The sequence below is a fragment of the Corvus kubaryi genome, unplaced genomic scaffold (assembly GCF_017639235.1).
Source record: "Corvus kubaryi isolate FWS band 111438036 unplaced genomic scaffold, C.kubaryi_AGA036_p1.0 133, whole genome shotgun sequence".
Taxonomy (NCBI): Eukaryota; Metazoa; Chordata; class Aves; order Passeriformes; family Corvidae; genus Corvus; species Corvus kubaryi.
The window spans coordinates 4434988-4446917 of record NW_024580667.1 but is presented as its reverse complement, the minus strand read 5'-3'; positions in this window follow the sequence as shown (position 1 = coordinate 4446917).

Here is an 11930-nt window from a genome sequence, read left to right as displayed (position 1 = left end):
AATAGTTATGACATAATTGAAAGAAAAGAAAGAGGGAATGCTGAAATTTTGACATATCCAAGCCATCTTGTTATTTTTCATGGAGTACCTGTTGGTCCATGATGGCTCAAGGGATAAAGTGCAATTCCAGAGCATGGCACACTTGGATATTACAAGCCTTGTCTGCTCATTTAGGAATAAAAATTATGACCAGAATCTGGTGAGTCCTTGCCAGGTGCAACCAGAGGGTTGTGCTCTCATGTCCTGGCAGAGCTATGGCACTCAGCAGAAAGAAACACCTGAACATCCATTATAGCAGGAGAAAAAATTAAAAAAGGACTTTATAAGTCAGTAACGAAGGCACTCACTTGTTGATCCAAGTGCTGGAATTCTCAAACATCAACTAGGTACCCTGCTAGACTACTATGGGCAGTGCCCATGAGATTTCCATCAGGAGACAAGTCAGACAAGTGGCTTTCTGCAGTGTGGATGATCAGACCAAGGTGGAGAGACAAGAACAGCTTTTCCTCCATAGTTTTATGAGCAATGTCTAAACTCATGCTTAACACCTGTGATGCAGTATTTTGTTTCTAAGCTCCTCCATTCTTATTTAAAACACCCTCAAAGAATCTTTTGTTCTCTAAAAAAAAAAAAAATCACTAGGTCTTCTTTCTTCACTTTTAGAGCTCTACCACTGCACTGGAAAAATGATGTTTATTTCAAGCCAAGTCCCACATTTTCTTGCTAAGAGGTGTGCGCTGTGCTTCAATACCAAGCTGTCAAATTCCATGGGACCCAGCTACCCTCTCCTTACCTCCTATTGATTCTGAAACTGGGAACTGCTGTATGAAACTGATAGGCTGACTGGGTGTTATCTTGTATCTTGAGGCAATTCAAGGGTAAAAAACAATCTAATGTGACAATATGTGAGAACTCGGCATTCAGGGTATTACCATTCCTGACGAACTGACAGTGTCATGGAACTGGCCTCGTGTCCAGCCACGGAGAAGGCTGACACCGTATCTCAATACCCACACAACAACCTAATCTGTAGTTTGCAGTAGACCTAATGCTCATAAAGATTTCAGAAAGAGAAAACAAGGCAGTGTCTGTGAAAAAGGATAGATAATAGCTGATTGAACCAGGCTTCACTGGGGGAGAAAGATGACTAGCTGGGGGATGGAAAGAGGCTCTAACATTTTCTTGAGCTGGAGTTCTTTTGATCTTAAGCATGTCTTAAATCTTTGGGTTGCCTTCTTAATCTTAAAATGATTTTAAAAACTCCCTCAATCCTATTTAGAAACAGGCTGCCCCACCTGGACACAGGACAAAGATGTTACAGCTTTCAGGAAATGGCACATTTGTCAGCATGCAGCCCCCAGCTGAACAAAGGGCTGGATTCATGGATGCAATATCAGCCATGGAAATGTTCCACCCCTGCCCCTCCCTGGATTCTTACTCAATCTGCTGAAACAAAAAATGAATTGTTGTTGGATTTTGCAGCCTTTGAGCTTCCTCAGCAGATCAATACATCTTGAACGTGATCTAAGAAGCACAGAAACCTAAGAATCGCAGAATATTCTGAGGTGGAAGGGACAGGATTAGAAGTCCAACTCTTAAGTGGGATTGAACCCACAATGGTCCCTAACTTGAATGAAACGGCACAAGAATTGCAAGAATTTGAGCTTAGATTATGAGTGACTTTTTGGGTTTTGTTTCTAATAAAAAGAAACTGCTACCGAAGAGGAGAAGAGAGGCAGTCTCTGCAGCAAGCAAAAGTAAGTGTGCAGTGAATTGCAGTCAGATCTGACTTTGCTCCCACACAGGAGCACCACTTCAAAATTTCCCTCACCCTGGAGGAGCAGGGTACCCTTTTGACAGGGACTTGGTGTTTGTTAATGGTGTTTGCTCTGCCTGACATGACGTTTAAAAGCTCCAAAGCTGTGCCATATTTACTCAACATCATCATATTCAGCAAAACATTTAAGCAGCTATTCAGCTTGAAGCACCTAAGTAGTCCCACTGTCAACAACAGGACTTCTCAAATGCTTAAATTTATGCTTGTGTTGAAGTGCCTTGTTAAATCAGGGCTTCAAACCCTAACAGCCTGCTGAACCAGAGTGATCATTCCAGTCTTCACCCCTAGAGCCTTAGAAACACCCCTGGCACGCAATGTACAAAACTAATTTTAGTTAATTGGATAAAATGGTGTATGTACACTCTGTGACCGCTGAGAGTTTTGAAAACTAATTGTGCTGGTGTCACCCTGCATGCCTGTTTTTGTGATTAGTCACATCCACCCATAGGAAACATGGCACTGCCGTCAGATACGCTCTGTTATCTGTCCTGGAGGCTGGCACATCTCCAGCTCCGGGTGGGTTTCCTCCACAGTTGTCACACAGCGTGGTGTAGCCACACTGTGATAACTGTGGAGCAGACAGGACTTCTTTTGTGCTGCCTTTTTCAACGTGTTTCACTACATACCCCTTTCAAAGACTAATAATTTCCGCTGGGCAAGAATACTGTCAGCCTGGCATCAGATAAGTTCTCAGGCAGAGAGCCGTACCCTGCACTGCCTGTTTTATCCAATAAAGACTTTTCCATCTCTTGTGTACTGCTTATAATTTAGCCTTCATAAACTGACTTGCCAACACGTTTGAATGGACAGAGAAAAGTGAGATGCTGACGTTTCTGCAGATTCCTTTCATCTGACATAAACACCCGTTGTCAACACAGGGTAAGCAGAGGGGAAAACATTGTGGCAATTACAAACTGATTTTCAATTTACTGTCCTGCTGCCCTTCTGGCACTGTGACAAGAAGAAATGCTCGGGTCATTCGCATGCTGATGTAAGACAGCATTTTGAGGCTGGAGATGAAATAAAGTTTGAGATCAAACTTTTTTTTTTATTGGAGGAGGGAGAAACTGCTCCACCTACCTAACTGAAAACTTTAAAGGAAAACAGAGCTGTGAACTGCACAGGTGGCATCATGTATCATCAGCTGTTTCCTCACATGTGAGAACAGCTTTACCAAGGTGTTTATTTTCATTTTCTCTTGCTCCTTTCTTTAGATAGTTTTGGTGCCACATGGCTTGGTCCCTACTCTTGATGGAGCCTCCAGTGCCTTTCTCTGCAGGCTGCAGCAGCCTCTGAGGATGCTAAATCCATGGACATGCACAGCTAACAGGGTAAACCTGTCCCCAGGAACAAAGGGGTTCATGGGCTTGTCTTCAAACTGAGACTTGTAATCCAGGAAAAATAAACACCAGCTCCTACATGTCCAATAAAAGTTAATAAACCCTCACCCTGCTATATGTGCTAGCCATGTTTTGATAGTTGTCTATAAAATTAATTTAATAATGGCTAAAATTATTCAAAAGTTTCCTTGGCTGCAGAGTTAATGGAAAGCGCTACCTAAATATGATGGGAAAAAAAATTGTACCATCTAACCTCTGGGAGAAATAAGACTTGGATTTGTTAATTTTGGACAACATCTAAATTCTTCTGCTGGCATGGTTTTAAATTATATCCCTATAATGCATCTCCTCATACTTTTACAGCAGCAGTAAGAAAATTGGCTAAAAAATGGTAACGCCCCTTTTGGATCACAGTGTATCTTTTGAGACTAATTTGTTTAGTTTAATGAAAAAATAAAGTTAGCATGGCCATGTTCCAGTCCCAGTCCCAATATCCTGTGCTGGGATAAGAAACTAATCACAGCAGGAACAGGCAGAGTGTCCATGGCAGAACAGAACCAGCAACTGCAACAGCCCTCACCAACCTGTGACCCTTCTCATTTTCTCCACATTTAGTGTAAAACAAACATGCAAACAAGGCAGAGTCCAGTCCTGAGGACCTTCCCATGTGGCCTGAGGGTTCTGGATCACCATGGCGGGTGTGCAGGCTGGTAACTGAGAGAGCAGCACATCCGCAGGTGGCTGATCACAGAATCACAGAGTCACAGAATCACAGAGTAATAGAATCACAGAATCACAGAATCACAGAGTCACAGAATCACAGAGTCATAGAATCACAGAATCACAGAATCATAGAGTCGTGGAATCACAGAATCACAAAATCATAGAATCACAGAGTCATAGAATCACAGAATCACAGAATCACAGGATCACAGAATCACAGAGTCACAGAGTCACAGAATCACAGAGTCACAGAATCACAGAGTCATAGAATCACAGAGTCATAGAATCACAGAATCACAGAGTCATAGAATCACAGAATCACAGAGTCACAGAGTCACAGAGTCATACAATCACAGAATCACAGAATCATAGAGTCATGGAATCACAGAATCACAAAATCATAGAATCACAGAGTCAGAGAATCAAGAGAGTTGCAGAATCATGCAATCACAGTATCATAGAATCACAGAGTCATAGAATCACAGGATCACAGAATCACAGAATCACAGAATCACAGGATCACAGAATCACAGAATCACAGAATCACAGAATCACAGAATCACAGAATCACAGAATGGCCTGGGTTAGCCAGTTCCAGCCCTGCTGTCATACAGGCAGGGATGCCATTCACTGTGTCAGGTCCTCAGAGCCCCATCCAACATGACTGATCCCACCTCCTTAACTCTTATCCCACTGGAAAGCCAAAAGCTGAATAAAGACCATTTAACAGAAGATTGTAGCCACCAGAAAACAGCTGCAAGCCAAGAATTTGAGGGGTTCAATTAACAGTTGAGTTGGAATTTCTTCAAAGCATGACACAGGCAACAGAGAAAGTAGAGGTGTTCAGGTGAGTGTAAACAAACGCTTTTTGTTTCTTAATCATTGCACATTTACCAGATGTTTGACAGCTGGATTGACCATTTAAAGTCATGACATTTTCTCTGAAGTTGTGGTTTGATTGCAGCCTAGGTATAATGGCAATTTTCCAGGGGCCAATTAGGTTCAGTATTTCATATAGGTGCTTCATGAAGAGCAATATCCCGGTGTATATTGTATATTGATAATTTTGGTTTTCAGAAGGTATTTCTTGGTCTGATGACAGCAGCTTTCTGAGGCAAGAATTGTCTCTGCAGAGACTGCCCCTCAACTTGGGATGTAGCTAAAATCCTGAGCGCTGTACTGATTTAATTACAGCTATTCAAAGAGAGTGAAAGATTTTATTCACTTTCCTGAGACAGAAAAGAAGGGTATAATGGAAATTCTCTTATTATCTCAGCTGCAGGGGTTGTGACCAAGAGCACACTCTCATTTGCTGTCTATACAGCTGTAATTAAATCATTTCAGCTTTCAGTGTTTGAGTCTTATCTCAAGTTGGGATAAAAATTTGCAGTGAAAGAGATGAGCAAGAGAGTTTACTTTCTTTCAGAGAATTCCAGGGCGAAGCAGAACACAAGGCACTGCCAGCAAGGATCTAGGCACACCTTACACCCACAGCAGCACTACCTAGAGGGTTGTGGTGTCCCACCAGACACACCTGCTGGTTAATAAAGAAGAAGCATAATCCCATCTGTGAAAAAAAACTTGAGAAAAAGTGTGTAAAAGCTCCATTTTCCCAGGGAACATTGAAATCTTTCTTGCCCAGTGCCCCAAAGAACATAAGCTCATTTTAATTGGAAGAAGACATCCCAAAATGGTAGAAAATCAGCAAAGTAGTCAGGGAAATAAATAAAAGAAAGAAGGTAAATCTCAGAGCAGGGCTTTGCTATTAGTGGAGGCTTTGCTTAAGTCCTGTATGTGTTTGGAGACAGACTCAATGCAGCTGTTACCTGCTGTGCTCCTGGCCAAAAATGCAGCCAGGCTGCTGGGGAGTGAGGTGAGGTTTTGGGCAGGACAGCAGTGAGTTTAAGAGATTTTAGCTGCAGTTTGAGAGGTGGCTGTCTCCTGATTCAGCAGCACCTGGTCAAGCAGGCTCTGTGCATCCTAAAGAGCAGTGACCTGCACAAGGTTGGATGTCAGAACAGGCGAGTGCAGGCTCCTGGCCCCACTGCAATGAAGCACCAATCCAGCTTCTGCCCCACCAGTGGGCTCAGCTTTGGGTGTGAGCACAGCTGCTTTCCCAGCCTGTGAACCTTGGACACCTCCAGGTTCCCAGTCTCACACAGTGTCAGGGTACTGCAGCTCTGGTCCTTGGTGGATGTTCAAAGCCTGGGGACAGAAAATGTTGTTGCTGCTGCCACCACCCCCATAAAAGCACCAAACATGATGCCTCAGCATGTGAGAGAACAGAGAGAGCTGATGATGCAGGTGTTTAGAGCAGGGGAGCATCCTTAGGGATATAGAGTTTGGCTAGCGGGGAAACTGGCTCCATGGGCCAAAGACAAGTGGAAGGATGAGAGGAGTTAGCCTGGGAAAGGGTCTGACTCAGAACAGTGTCGTGTTTTGCTCTGCTTGGGGCTAACAAGTGTTTGGTAAAGATGTTGGACCCTGTCCTCTCACCCCATCCTGTGCACCTCTGTGATGTCAGGCACCCCACAATCCTGCACGTGTCCTGTCACTGCTTTGCAACAAATACATCAATATACTTAGGCAAGGAGAAAAGCACCTAAGCACAGTCGGTGGCAGTAACAGAGGAAGTAAATGCTCTCAGTATTATTGCATCCTTCAAGCCCCACTCAGAGAGTTCCTCCCTGGGCATTCATGTTTACTGTAAATTGCTAGGGGCTGACTTTCCACCCAAGGAAAAACACCATATAGACAACCTACTGCGTAATGTATAAGACATAGGATACGGCAGGGTTATTAAACATACATATATGAGAATAAAGAAAATATGGCCTCCAGGGTAAAGGTAGCCTACCTGTCTCTCTTTACAGTGCAGCACCTTAGCTGTAATATCTGGCCCCTTTTAGAGCTGGTCATACCTCTGAATTTTAGGTAGTGTTGGCCTGAAGCATTTCAGATCCTGCTGTTCTTGAGCAAAACTCCCAGTCAGCTGCATGGGCTGGACCTTTTGGAGGCTGGGTTGAGAAACACCGGGGAGGAAAGCAAGAGTAGCACTCAGCACCTGCTAAAACACCAAACCCTCTCAGCTCTCCAGCCTGGCAGAGCTTAATATCTCATTTGTCAAAGTGACAGTCAATTCCCCATGATAGATCATATGATTATTAATTCTGTCTTCAGGAGATACGCACAATTTGGAAGCTTTCTGAATCAAGGTAGTAAGACAATGCTTAAGGGAGAAAAGCCCAAGCCTTCCCCCCTCCCTGCAATTTCCATTTCATTAAAATTTCAGAGGTAAACAACGAAAGTTGCAGCAAAAAGATTCCTGTCACTGCAAAACCCCAACGATTCCTCACTGCGGGTGAGACGATGGTCTGCTGTACAGAGACCAAATACAAACTGACACAGACAGAGACTAATTAAAAAGTGATGCATCTGTATCCTCTGTAACTAGTTTGGCTTCTAAGTGTTGGACTTTTTACTGCAAATAGTTTAATTTTTCTCTTTGTACAAAATCTTCTGGCTCCTCAGAGGTTCAGCTGTCTGGCTGAGATTACCCATTCTTAGAAGATAATTGATTTTAGGGAGTTCTCCAGAGGAATGTCACTCAGAAGACTCTCTCTTGGTTAACTATTCTCAGCTAAGCCAAAAAGCACAACACTTCTCACTGTTATGAAAGTGGTCTAATGACCTGTTTCCAACCTGGTTTCTGAAGGCTGCGTGAACTTTAGTGGAAGCTTTGGCATGAAGGCACAGGAAGAGTCATCTGCTGCAGTTTGGGAGGGGGTGGTGAGAATTCAGAGATATGCGATAGGAAGAAATTCCCTGCCATGCATGTTGTCTGAGGATCAATTTCTACCTTTTCTATGGCAAAACCAGTAAAAAGAGACTGGGGGATGGGAAAAACCTCCTGTGTGAATTTGCATGCAGACACTTTCACATGAACCCTGGCAAGGCTTGTGTTCTCCACCAACGCTCTGGCAGATGCAGTGGTATCACTGGTGCAAAAGCTGATGAAAAGCAACTATAGGCAAATCTTTAGGTTTTCTCTGAATGAGTGTTCACAAATAATGCTTTGGAGAGCTCTTGGCTGGAACAAAATCTATCTAGTCAGAGTTTCCAGCACAGGTAAGGACACTAGACTAAAACAGCTGATGAGTTGGAAACATACCCTATGTACAGGGACCTTCTGTGACCCTCCTGGTGATAACATCACAGAAATAACCAAACACATAAACCTGTAAACTCCCATACTGGGAATCGTCTCTCCTTGAGCTCTTCCTTAAAAGCATGGGATATTGCTGTGAACTGGGCAGCACTAATGCATTCATTGATCAGACAGGACCTATCCACTCAATACTGCACTGCAGGCTTTCTGTTTGTGCACCCTTTCCTGGGTTTCAGCAGCATCTTCATTTTAAGCAAATTTCAGCGTAATTGCTATATTTGCTTAAACCTGTGCAACAAAAGCTGTTTCTAGCCCATCTGCTCTGCTCTGGCAGCCTCTGCCCTGTAAAATGGACACTCATCCAAGGTGTTGGAAGCAGAAGGAGGGATCCGCTGGTCACACCTGCAACTGAGGACAGAGGGGCAGAGGCACTGGGGAATTGGTATCACCAGACTTTAAGAGGCACATGATTCAGAGCCAAGGTTTTACACTCCTCACACATGCATATGTATTTTACCTCATTATTGGCTTCAGCTGCACTTATTGTTACCAATTTGTGTCCTGATGCTACTTTTCTAGGCAGCCTCAGTGGGAGACACTTGTGTGCAGAGCAGTATTTGCATTTCTGCAGGTCTTTATGGACACACATATTGCTAATACGCACATAAACAGGATGCCATTCATATTTAAAGTGCTTTTGGAGCCGAATGGCATCACAGCTGAGGGAATGGAAACGTTCTGATTTGTATCACTTATCTCAGTGGAGGCTGCTTCCTTCACACATTCTGACTTCTGCAGAGTCTCTGCAATAAGGAAGCTATATTAACATAGGATGAGACATGAGGTATTTAATAACCCCTCCTTCCTCCCCCAAAAGCCTAATGAGTTTGCTTTGCCCATTGATCTTTACAGTCCCTGGCCCCTCCATTTCTTCCAGACTACTGTGCTTCCTTTCTACTTCAGCTCTTCTCTTCAATTCCATTTGCATATATTCAAGGCCCTAAAGAAAAACAGCTCTGCATTAAAAGGCTATTACAGAAACATATGCTATTTAAGTAACAATAGAGCATGTTTTCTGTTGGGAGGGGAAAAAAAAAACCCAACAGAATATTTTAGTTCCAAACAAGATTTAAAGGGATGCCACATGATGTTCAGCATACTTTGGCTCACAGAACATCTCCTGCAGTTTGTTGCAGCTTCTGCTTTAGTCAGTTTATCATTTTTGCAGAAATAGGACAGTAACAAGACTCTATGTGTGTGTTCAGATGTGCCACCTCCCTCTTCACCCGAGGCTTTCCCAGGCACAGAGCACCTGATGCTTCACAGCACTGCAGCCTCCACTGCAGTTTGCTGAGGGGCTGCAAAGCAGCATCCCTTGCACTGGGCATCATTTCACCCTGCCTTCAGCCTGCTACAGGGAGCCCAGCTCAGCAGGGCTCAGCCAGGCATCAGTTCCAAAAGCTTTTCACCCCTACAAGTCACAGCTGTGTCAGGTGAGATGTTCCTCCACTGCCTTTACAAGAAAAAATCCCCAAAGGGTATGCATTTGCAAAAACATACAGTAAAAAAATTACAGTGACACAAGGAACCCCTCCAACCTCGTGGGTGCTTATGTGCGTTCCTGGGGATCTGTCTTACACCCCCTGAAGGGTTTAATGGCCAGGAGTGAGGCAGTCCTTTTCCCATCTGTCTGCAATGGCCTTTGCCTGGCAGTCACCATCATTCAGCAGAACACATTGAGTGGGCTGGTGTGTCCTCTCCAAAGCTTTCCCAAGCCACAGCCCTGCAATTGGATTAAACTGACCTAAGCCCACATTCCCTCCCAAAGGTGGCCCTGTCTTCCTCCAGTCCAGCTGTGATTTCCCAGTGCCTCCCCCACCTCTGCTGCTGAGCCTACAGCCCACAGGGAGTGGATGTTGGATACTGATGGAGCTGAAAGCAAAAGGAGAAAAAGATCTTTTTTCCACCAGGTCAGCAAGGCACATTGTCCCACCCTGTGGGTGGCAGGAGCTCATGGCTGGGAGAAGTGGGCACTCTCATTAGTCCATCAGTCATTGGTCCAGCTGAACTGACAGCAAAGTCATACTTGAGTTTACAGCTCAAGCACTAAATTAAACTGCTGTTAATTTTTGGGTTGCCTTAGCACCCTGGGGCTGGCAGTGCCATAGCAAATTGCCCGTGCCTCTGCTAAGGGAACAGGATGCTTCACCAGAGAGAGAGGAGGGCTGAGGATGGCAGCAGTATCTGCACCTGCTGCAGATCCATCTTCTTGCTTCTTTCTTAGGTGGGGGGCTATTTTTAGTGGGATCAACTCAGCGACCTGAGATGTCAAAGTGCAGCTTCACAAACAGTTGCATCAGTGCAAACAGTGTGGAAGAAAACTGTGAGGGCATGGGGACAGGGGAGTCCCTCAGGGCAGCCTCACTGAGGAGCCACAGCACCACAAGGGCCACCAGCAACAACACAGGGGCTCTGAAGTGGTTCAGGAGGGAAGAGGATTCCCTCTCTCATCTGGGTGTGCAAAAGTGGTGTTACCCATTCCCTTCAGGATTCCAGAGTGCTTTCAGGCAGGAGCCTTTCCTGTGCCTAGGCTCTGTGAAGGACTGAGCAGGATACATGACAAATCCTCATACTTTCCCCAGCATACAGTTTTTTGCCAGTAAGTTTAGAGGTGTCTTCTTCATAGGTGTGAAAACGAGAGGCAAAGGACAATAAACTATTGCTTCCATCCCTGTGTTTCAGAAGGCAGTAGACAAATCAAACAGTTTTTGAATGCAGGGCAAAAGCTCCTCCAGAAACAATTGTGTGGAGTCGTGACTCTTTGGTGTTACTCTCATGAGGGAACAGAGAGGATCAAAAGAAGAAACTCTAAAACCCCAGTGACATATTTACTAATTTTGTGTGTGAAATAGTAGAAAAACCTAATTTCTCCACCTTTATCCAAGGATTTCCAGAGCCTATTTTTAACTGCTTTCCAAGGCAGATTCATGGATAACCACACTTCCTCATTCCACCAAGAAGCTCATTCAGACTGAAACTTGGACTATTGGTTTTTAATTTTAACGCAGTTTTTCATTTTGATAGCTCTTCCACCTGACATGGAATTGCCATGCCACAAATTGAATACAATAAAATTGCTAATCAGCCCATTAGAATATGTTGATGGTATAACATCTATTAGTTGTTGAATGATGTCTTCCTCTAATGTATTTTGAATTAAGTCTGCATAACAACAAAATTAATTCAGATAAGTGTGCCTACCCATAAACACAGCGTGCACATGCACACACAGCCTTCTTTTGGAAATCTGTACAAGTTTTTAACACAGTGAGAATCCCACACAAATACCAAGGAAAGAAAGTGTGTCTTCAAGGACTGAAACAAGCAATGAAATACAAAGAAATTATCCAGGAAGTAAGACAGGCTACAGCAGTTTGCTCTGATCAGGTGTCTTTCATGGGAACACAAAAACTATTAGAGGCTCCAAACTCACATCACAGTGAATTTCTCTGTCTTCAATTGCTTCCTATCCCAGAAATACCTCCCACATTTTACTTCTTCAACAGTTAAACCAAACTATTCTCCTGCATTGTCATTTTCTTACCCTATTTTCTCCTGCTTTTTCTAAGCTCTTGCCTGACAGCTTCTTAGGTTCTTCATTCTGATGTGCACAGGCTACACATTTTTTCAGCACCCAAAGAAGAGCCCTTAGACAGTTTCCTTTAAGGACTCATTTAATGTCTTTACCCTAGTGCAAGTCTTCCCTTGATCTACTATGGCAAAGACCCAAAATGTAAACTTTTTTCCCTTGGCTTCCCCTCCCAGGGGACAGATAATTTCCTACACTGGCAATTTCCCTTGT